At 35.1% G+C, this 9,682-nt stretch overlaps 1 non-coding gene across 1 annotated transcript; it reads left to right on the plus strand.

Moving 5' to 3' along the window:
* The first annotated feature begins 4,660 nt into the window (after positions 1–4,660).
* LOC141680844 (small nucleolar RNA R71) lies at positions 4,661–4,767 on the plus strand. Its single transcript, XR_012558430.1, has one exon. It is a non-coding gene; the product is annotated as a small nucleolar RNA R71 (small nucleolar RNA).
* Positions 4,768–9,682: the final 4,915 nt, after the last annotated feature.

Raw genomic sequence — 9,682 nt, forward strand, 5'->3', positions numbered from 1 at the left:
ACTTTTTTTTCTTTTCCAGGGACCTCGCGCGGGGGCACCGTGTAGAGGGCAGGCACGTCGCACTTCCAGAATTTTTTTTAGTTTTTTTTCCAGCAAAAATACAACAAATGCATGGGTTGCCTCCCACGAAGCGCTTGTTTTACGTCTTTAGCTTTACCCGAAACTTCAAAATCAAGTTGTCACAAGAACGACGCTCACCACCTCGCGGTTCGCCGTATCCCCATAATAATGCTTCAACCTCTGACCATTTACTTTGAACGTTTGGTCCGGATGCTTATCAAAAATTTCCACACCTCCATGTGGAAACACGGTTTTGATAATGAACGGACCTGACCACCGTGACTTGCTGACTTCAGCTTCATCAAGCTTCAAAGACCAATCTTTCCTTGATGAACTCACAACCTTCTCCAAGATTCACTTGATCTCTCGATTAGAGACTTCAGCTTGCCCATTAGTTTGAGGATGATAAGCTGTGGCCACATGATGATTCACATGATATCTTTCCATTAATGCTATAAATTTGCGATTACAGAAATGCGATCCCTCATCACTGATTATCACCCTTGGAGTACTGAAACATGTGAATATCTGCTTATGAAGAAAATTGATCACCACCTTAGCATCATTGGCCGGAAAAGCTTTAACCTCAACCCATTTAGACACATAATCCACCACCAAAAGAATATATTGATTATTGCATGACGAGATAAATAGCCCCATAAAGTCGATTCCCCAAACATCAAAAATCTCAACTTCGAGAAGCACATTGAGAGGCATCTCATCTCTCTTGGACATATTTCCAACTCGTTGGCAGCGATCACATCTCAACACGAACTGATGAGCATCTTTAAACAAAGTAGGGCAGAAAAATCCCGTTTGAAGGATACGGGCAACTGTATTCTCTCCACCATACTGGCCACCATACACAGTAGAATGACAATCTCGCAAGATACCCCCCGTCTCACTATACAGAATGCACCTCCTGATAATCTGATCTTCCCCCTTTCTAAACATGAATGGCTCATCCCATCGATACCTCTTCACCTCATATAGAAACTTCTTCCTTTGAGCATAAGAGAGTTCCGGGGGAATAACATTACTCACAAGATAGTTCACAATATCTGCAAACCATGGTTCTTCTTCTTGCATCCCAAAAAGTTGCTCATCTGGAAAAGATACATTAATCAACGTCTTACCCTATGAAGCTTTGCCTTGATCTTCCAAACGTGAGAGATGATCCGCTACCTAATTTTTTATACCTTTCATGTCTTTGATTTCCATCTCGAATTCCTGTAACATGAGAATCCATCGAATCAATCGAGGTTTTGAATCTTTCTTCGAGACCAGATATCGAATAGCAACATGATCAGTGTAAACCGTCACTTTTTTCCCAAGTAAATAAGATCGAAATTTCTCGAAACCGCAAACAATTGCCAAAAGCTCCTTCTCTGTAGTAGTGTAATTCAGCTGAGCACCATTAATGATTTTACTAGCATAGTAAACCACATGAAAAATTTTCTTCTTTCTCTGGCCAAGAACAGCTCCAACTGCAAAATCACTAGCATCACACATCATCTCGAATGGCTCATTCCAAAGGTGCAGTAATAACAGGTGTTGTAGTCAAACGCTTTTTCAAACTCTCGAAAGCAGCCAAACATTCTTCATCAAATTTGAAGGGAACATCCTTCTCCAACGGATTGCACAAAAGTTTAGAGATTTTTGAGAAGTCTTTGATGAATCGCCTATAAAAACCCGCATGACCAAGAAAACTGCGGATTCCTTTAACTGCTATTGGCGGAGGAAGATTTTCAATAACCCCGACCTTGGCCTTATCCACTTCAAGACCTTTGCTAGATACCTTGTGCCCAAGAATGATACCCTGTTGCACCATGAAGTGACATTTTTCCCAGTTGAGCACCAGATTGGTCTCAACGCATCTTTTCAGCACCAAGCCAAGATTATGCAAACACTCATCATAAGAAGTCCCAAACACAGAAAAGTCATCAATGAAAACCTCCACTTAGTACCAATCATGTCTGAGAATATGGCCATCATGCATCTCTGAAAAGTAGCAGGTGCACCACAAGTCCGAAAGAAACTCGACAGAAAGCGAAAGTGCCAAAAGGACAAGTAAAAGTGGTATTCTCTTGATCTTCTGGGGCAATGCAAATCTAATTATAGCCTGAATACCCATCTATAAGACAATAATACTCATGGCCAGCCAACCTGTCAAGCATTTGACCAATGAATGGAAGAGGGAAGTGATCCATCCTGGTGACTTTATTCAGCTTCCGATTATCCATGCATACTCTCCATCCTATGACTGTCCGAGTAGGAATGAGCTCATTCTTTTCATTAGCAACAACTATAATGCCTCATTTTTAGGCACACACTGCACTGAGCTCACCCATGAACTATCAAAAATATGATAGAGGATCCCTACATCCAGCCATTTAAGAGTTACTTTCTTCACTACCTCCTTCATGATAGGATTGAGTCTCCTCTGTTGTTCAACGGTTGGTTTGCTTCCTTCTTCAAGCAGAATTTTATGCATGCAATAAGAAGAGTTGATTCCCTTGATATCTACTATAGTCCATCTGATTGATGATTTAAACTCTCTCAGAATTCTCAAGAGCTTGTCTTCATCACTATCTGAAAGGTCAGATACGATAATAACAGGAAAAGTAGATGCATCACCTAAAAACACATACCTCAAGTGATCAGGTAGTGGTTTTAGATCAAATGTGGGAACTTCCTCAATAGGTGGCTTGAGACGCTCCTGAGAATTTTTAAGCTCTGATAATCCAAGAGACTCGAATGGCACGTCCAATCTCCTTTTCCATGAAGATGCATTCAAATACTGCAGTTGCTCTTCCCCTTCTTCATCTTCACTATCAAATTCCCCTATTAAGGCTCTCTCTAAGACGTCAGTCCTTAGCAATTGATCAAGCTCCAAATTCAGTACAGAGTCGACCAACTCTACTTTAAAGCACTCTTCCTCATCAGTAGGGAATTTCATTGTATTGAAAACATTAAAGGTAATGTCCTGATCCTGAACCCTCATAGTAAGCTCACCCTTCTGCATATCGATCAGAGTTCGGCCAGTAGCAAAAAATGGTCTCCACAATATAATGGGAATCTTCTTATCTTCCTCAAAGTCCAGAATAACAAAATTAGCAGGGAAGATGAGTTTGTCCACCTTAAAAAATACATCTTCCACTACACCTCACGGATAAGTGATGGATCGATCAACTAGTGTTAAGGACATGTTTATAGGTTTTGGATCAGGCATACCAAGTTTCTTGAAGACAGACAATGGAATCAGATTGATGCTGGCTCCCAAGTCACACAAGCACTTGTCAAAAGATAAGTTTCCAATAGTGCATGGTATCGTGAAGCTTCCTGGATCTTTAAGTTTAGTACGTAGTTTCTGTTGCAACACAATATTGCACTCTTCCATTAGAGCAATGGTTTCCAACTCCTCAAGTTTAAGCATCCGAGAAAGAATACCCTTCATGAACTTAGCATATATCAGCATTTGTTCTAGAGCTTCCTAAAAAGGTATGTTAATATGTAATTTCTTGAAAACCTCCAGAAACTTGGCAAATTGTTTATCAAACTTCTGCTTTTGAAGTCTTTTAGGATATAGAAGAGGCGGATAGACTTGTTTATCTCCTGTATTTTTCTCAGAAGTAGTGTTTTCAGTAGAAGTCTTCTTCGTTTTCATTTCGACCCCCTTCTGATCAGTTGTTTCCTCATGAATATAATTTTTTGAAGCTGGCAAGGGTGTGGGCGCGGGCGCGCCCACCTTCTGGAGAATTTTTTCAGATTCTTTATTTTGATGATTTTTAGGGCTAGCGACCTTTCCAGACTTCAAGGTGATTGTCTTCAACTGTTCCTTGACTTCCCTCTTGCCTGGATTAGCTTCTGTATCACTAGGAGAGTTCCTTGTGGTCGGTTCAATAAAGCATTAACAATTTTCCCTATTTGATTCTCCAGAGTTTTGATTTAAACCGCTTGGATTTTGCACATCAGCCTCAACTCCTCCAATTCAGATTTTTTATTCGAAGATGGACCTACACCTCCATGAGATTGTTGTTGCATTCCCTGTAGTTGAAATTGTTGCCTTGGTGCAAACTGTTGCTGAAAATCAGGAGGATTGAAAGGCTTGTTTCCAAACTGCTGGTAAGGCTATTGCATACCACCCTGATTATTGCTCCAACTGAAGTTAAGATGGTTGCGATTGTTAGGATGAAAAGTGGCAGGAACTGGTTGTTGCGACCTCTCAAAGTTGCTCATAAATTGAGATAATTTAAAAGATATAACACATTGCTCCGCCGCATGCGAACCTGCACAAAGCTCACAAACACTAGTTATCTAATGAACACCATAGTTTGTCAGAGAATCGACCTTCATAGTCAACTCTTTGAGCTGAGCAGTGATAGCCGTAGTTGTATCCACCTCCAGAATTCCTGCTACCTTGCTTTTTGGTAGTCTCTGAGCTAGATTCTGATATTCATTAGCGGCCATTATCTCAATTAGCTCATTAGCTTTCTCATAACTCTTAGCCCTTAAAGCTTCACCTGATGCTGCATCGAGCATAGGTCTTGACTGTGTTCCCAAACTATTATAAAAGCAATTTATCACCATCCAGTCAGGCATTCCATGATGAGGACACTTCCTAAGCATCTCCTTGTAGCGCTCCCATGCTTCACATAGAGATTCTCCCGACTGTTATGCAAATTAAGTAAGAGCATTCCTGATTGCAGCTGTTTTTGCCATAGGGAAGAATTTAGTAAGAAATTTCTAAGCAAGATCCTCCAATGTTGCAATAGAACCTGGTGGTAGAGAGTGAAACCGGCTCTTAGCTTTAACCCTCAGATAAAATGGGAAAATTCTCAGTTTTACAGCATCTTCCGAAACACCGTTGAACTTGAAGGTGTCGCAGATCTCGATGAAATCCCTAATGTGCATATTGGGATCTTCCGTTGGAGAACCCCCAAACTGGAATGAATTATGTACCATTTGAATCGTGCTAGTCTTGATTTCAAAGGTATTACCCTATAATGGATGGTCTGACAATGCTAGACTGAATTTCATTGATTTTCGGTTGAGAAAAATCCTTCAACGCTTTTGTTTCTGCAGCTGGTTCTCCCATTGCAATGATCACTTCCTTTTCTACTTCTTTTAGTTTATCCTTGCGAGATTGAGAATGTATTCGCATACATGCTCGATCGAGTACCTAAAACACACAAATAAAGTAAACTTTGTAAGAGAATAATCCGAGTCAGTGAACTTTAACGACCACTGATGACAAGCACATATACTAAATTTAACACTGATCCCCGGCAGCGGCGCCAAAAACTTGTTCGCACAAAACCACGCAAGCGTACGCGATCACAAGTAGTATATGATTAAGTTAAGTTCGTTCCCACATAGACTGCTTTAAACAGAATATGCACTTATGCAACAATGTATGGTTATTATTCACTGCTAAGACAAATATGAATTTTGAGTTGATTAACTAATTAAAATAATTATACTAGCATGCATTAACTAAGAGAATAAAACTGATTTACTTATATGAGATAAAACGTGGGTTTCTAACTTCATTAAATACTTCATTTAAAGTTTATGCCTTTAATCTTAACATGTGATGATGATGACAACTAATCAGATAACACAAAATTAGTATACACTATCTTTCGATATACGTATACCCTACTACTAAACATCCAAAATAAGATATAATTGAGCATACACCAATTATGCTTAGACCCTATATGTCTATAAGATCTGAAAACATAACGGTTTAATGAGCAAGTTATCTATTGAGATTACATAGGGCATCGTAAGAATGTTAAAATTACACTACGAATCATGCATGACAACATTCATAAACCTATGCTAGCATGACAAGTTCTAAACCTCTATATCCACTTTCGCTTCAATAAATATTAACAAACGACTCAGATGTTAGCTACGCATCTAAGAAGAATAAGTAAAACCATACTAGGAAATCATAAATCACCACACGCTAACGATTTAGAACAATTAACTATTAAAATCCATAAATAAATCCGCTAGAACCCCGTGACAACGATTAGTTCATGATTGAACACATCGTCACTGTGGGCTCCAATGAAAACATGATAATAAATAAGTTCTGAATACTACGAGATAATATAAAAGTACTAGGGTTTAGAACAAATCTAAAACAAGCATCCAAAAGTATCGCCTAAATTGAAGAATACAGAAGTGAAAACTAAATCTTCTTCTCCTTAGCCGTCTTGTGTGTTTTAGGTCTTCAATATGTTCTCCCTGGCTTCCTTGTTCTTAAAAACGTCTTCTTTTCTTTATATATATATAGCCCTGGTTGACCTGGACTCTAGCAATAACCAAAATTATAATCAAATCAGGATTCTACTAAATTTGGTTGGCACAGGCGCGGGCGCGCTCTGTGTCTGACAAATGGGGCGCGGGCGCGCCTACTTTCTGTAGAATTTTTGCAGCTTTCTTTTTTTTTGCGCTCCGTCCTTCGTACAAACTTCCACGACTCCTTCCCTGATCTCTTATCAACATATAATCATTTAAAAGCTCATTTCCACCTCTAACTAGTGCCCTGCAATGACTCAACACAAAACACATCAAAAACACCAAATACTTGAGTCTAAAACACCAACTTAAGCCGATATGAAGCGTTCCAAGTAGATATAAAATCCACTTATCAATCTGGGAATATGGTCGGCCATAGACTTGCTATGAAATAATATACTTATTCAGGTCGTGCTTTTGATGAGTGTTATGTTCCTATTAAAATTCAAAAATATATTGAAATAAATTTATGCTACTAATAAAATTATCAATTTCTCGTAAAAAAAGAACCAGATGAAACTTATAAAACATTAGGACTCCGAATTTGAAAAAGAGGCTTCACACTCACTGAAGGTCTTGTTCATTTAACAACCTCACCAATTAGGTCTAACTCCAACAAATATTAAAGATTGAAGAGGAGTGGTGAATATGACCATAATGTGGAAGATGAAACTAGCCTTGTCATTTAATGAAGTTACACAAATTGACACTGACACAATTATATTTTGGGTCTATAAGTGGATTTTACTCTGAAATGTTGTCTCAGTGACTTGATCTACTTGCTCATGAAAAAATAGTTGGGTCTCAACAACCTAGGCTGATGGAACGAGATAACCCAACCCATTGTAGTTGGAAATATAAAATCCATCCCAATTAGATTTTTGTCTCCCTCAAAATTACGTTTACCTTTATCTTTTTAGATAGCTTACGTAAGCATATCGTATGCAACTAGCTCTATAGCCCGTGCAATGCACGGGCATATTCTAAATTGTGCTAATTGAAACTATTTTCGTTGTAATTGTTAACGATATTTTTTTTGTTATCTAATGGATGAATAATTTATTTGTTTATGCATATAAGCACGAGTGATTGAGGTATGTTTGCAATAGTGCATTCGTAGGAAGTAATAAATTATGTTAGTATGCATTTTTACCACTTCATAATTAAATGATATTTGTAATATGTTAATGCTTCGAAAGTAAAATAAATATAAGTGCTTATGTGTGTCTGATGTATATCAATCACTTTAAATATAAAAAAATAATTATTTTTTAATTATTTATTACGTTTATGTGTTATAAATGTGATTAATAAGTCATACTATATATTCAATTGACGTGAGTACTGTAAGTTTACTCACTGAATGACATATGATACTCTCGGTCCTAATAACATTCTATTTTGGGATGTTCCAACATATGGTAATTTTTTAAGATAGCATATTATCTTTATAATGTCTTCAAAATTAGCCCCACTTTCTTAATTTTTCTTCAACGTAACTCATTTTTTTAATCTCAGTGTCTAGCAACGATTTTAACAATCTATGGGACGATGAGAGTATATGATATATGTCATAGAGTGATTAATAGTGAAATATAAATCGTACATATCTGTATAAATATTTTATGTTATTTTTTATTTTATTGAATTTTATATAATATTTCACCATTTCATTAAGTTGGATGACGAGTTAGATTGATAATAAATAAAAATAAATGAGTATATATGTGTGTGTATGTCTCTGTATTAATTTATATATATGTATATATTTATTATATATATATATATATGCACATATTAATTATACAATAATTAATATTTTTTAATAAATGAATAACGATATGAATTAAATATTATATATATATATATATTAATGTAAGGGTATAATTTTAATTTGCTTAACAAACTCCCGTAACGATTTTACAACCTATGGGACAATGAGAGTATATGATATATGTCACATAATTATTAATAGTGAAGTATATATCGTACATATGTGTATAAATAGTTTATTTTATATAATTTAATATAATATTCAACCATTTCATTATGTTGGAAGACGATGTTAATTTGATGACAAATAATAATATATGAGTATGTATATATGTATATGCATGTATGTATGTGTGTATGTATGCATGTGTGTATGTGTGCATATATATATATGTGTATATATGTATATATATATGTGTGTGCATATATATGTGTGTAGGCATTTATGTATGTGTGCATGCATATATATATATGATGCATACATGTATGTGTGTATGAATGCATGTGTATATATATTTGTATGTGTATATATGTATGTATGTATATATGTATATATGTATGTATATATGTGTGTGTGTGTCTATATGTATATATGTATATTTGTATGTATGTGTGTCTGTATGTGTGTGTATGTATGTGCGTATATACGTGTATATGCGTGTATGTGTATGTGTATGTGTGTATATATGTATATAGTATGTATATATATATGTATACATGCATGTATGTATGAATGTATGTATATATGTATGCATGCATGTATATATATATTTATGCATGTATGTATGTACATATGTATGTATGGATGGATGGATGCATATATTAATTTATATATATGTGTATATTTATTTTAAGTATTTATTTCTGCATTTATGTATGCACATATTAATTATAAAATAGTTAATAAGTTTTAATAAATGATTTATGAGGTAAATTATATGGCTATTAATGTAGAAGTATAATTGTCATATTAATTAAATTGTTCATCAAACCCCCGTTGTTGTATTATATATATAACTAGCATTATAAATCATTTTCTCAAATTTTTTTATGCATCATGCAATTATAATGTTCTTAGTTGTTTTCTTATTTGTAAATGTTGCACAATGTTTAATGTATATTAAATACAAGTTTATTGTTTATCAACATGTATTATTTTCATACAAGACATTACCAAATTACATAACGTTTCTAATATAGCTCATTAAGTAATATATATATATATATTCTAGTTTGTGTTGTGTAATTTGTATTTAATGAATGAATATAAACAAGATAATCAGTGTACGTTTAAACTTAATCTGTAGAATGTTGTTACTATGTTTACAAAGAAAAAGCTAAAAATTAACATATATATATGTTTAATGTAGAATTGACCAAAAATTTTGAATTTTATCAAAATAAACTATATGTACTACTCTGTATTATAACTGAGTTCACGACTAACTTAAAATTAACTTACTCAATTTAAAAATTTAATAAATGCATAACTGAAGTCGGAATGACTTGCAATCATAATATACAATAATGTAAA

The sequence above is a fragment of the Apium graveolens genome, chromosome 1, assembly GCF_009905375.1.
Source record: "Apium graveolens cultivar Ventura chromosome 1, ASM990537v1, whole genome shotgun sequence".
Taxonomy (NCBI): Eukaryota; Viridiplantae; Streptophyta; class Magnoliopsida; order Apiales; family Apiaceae; genus Apium; species Apium graveolens.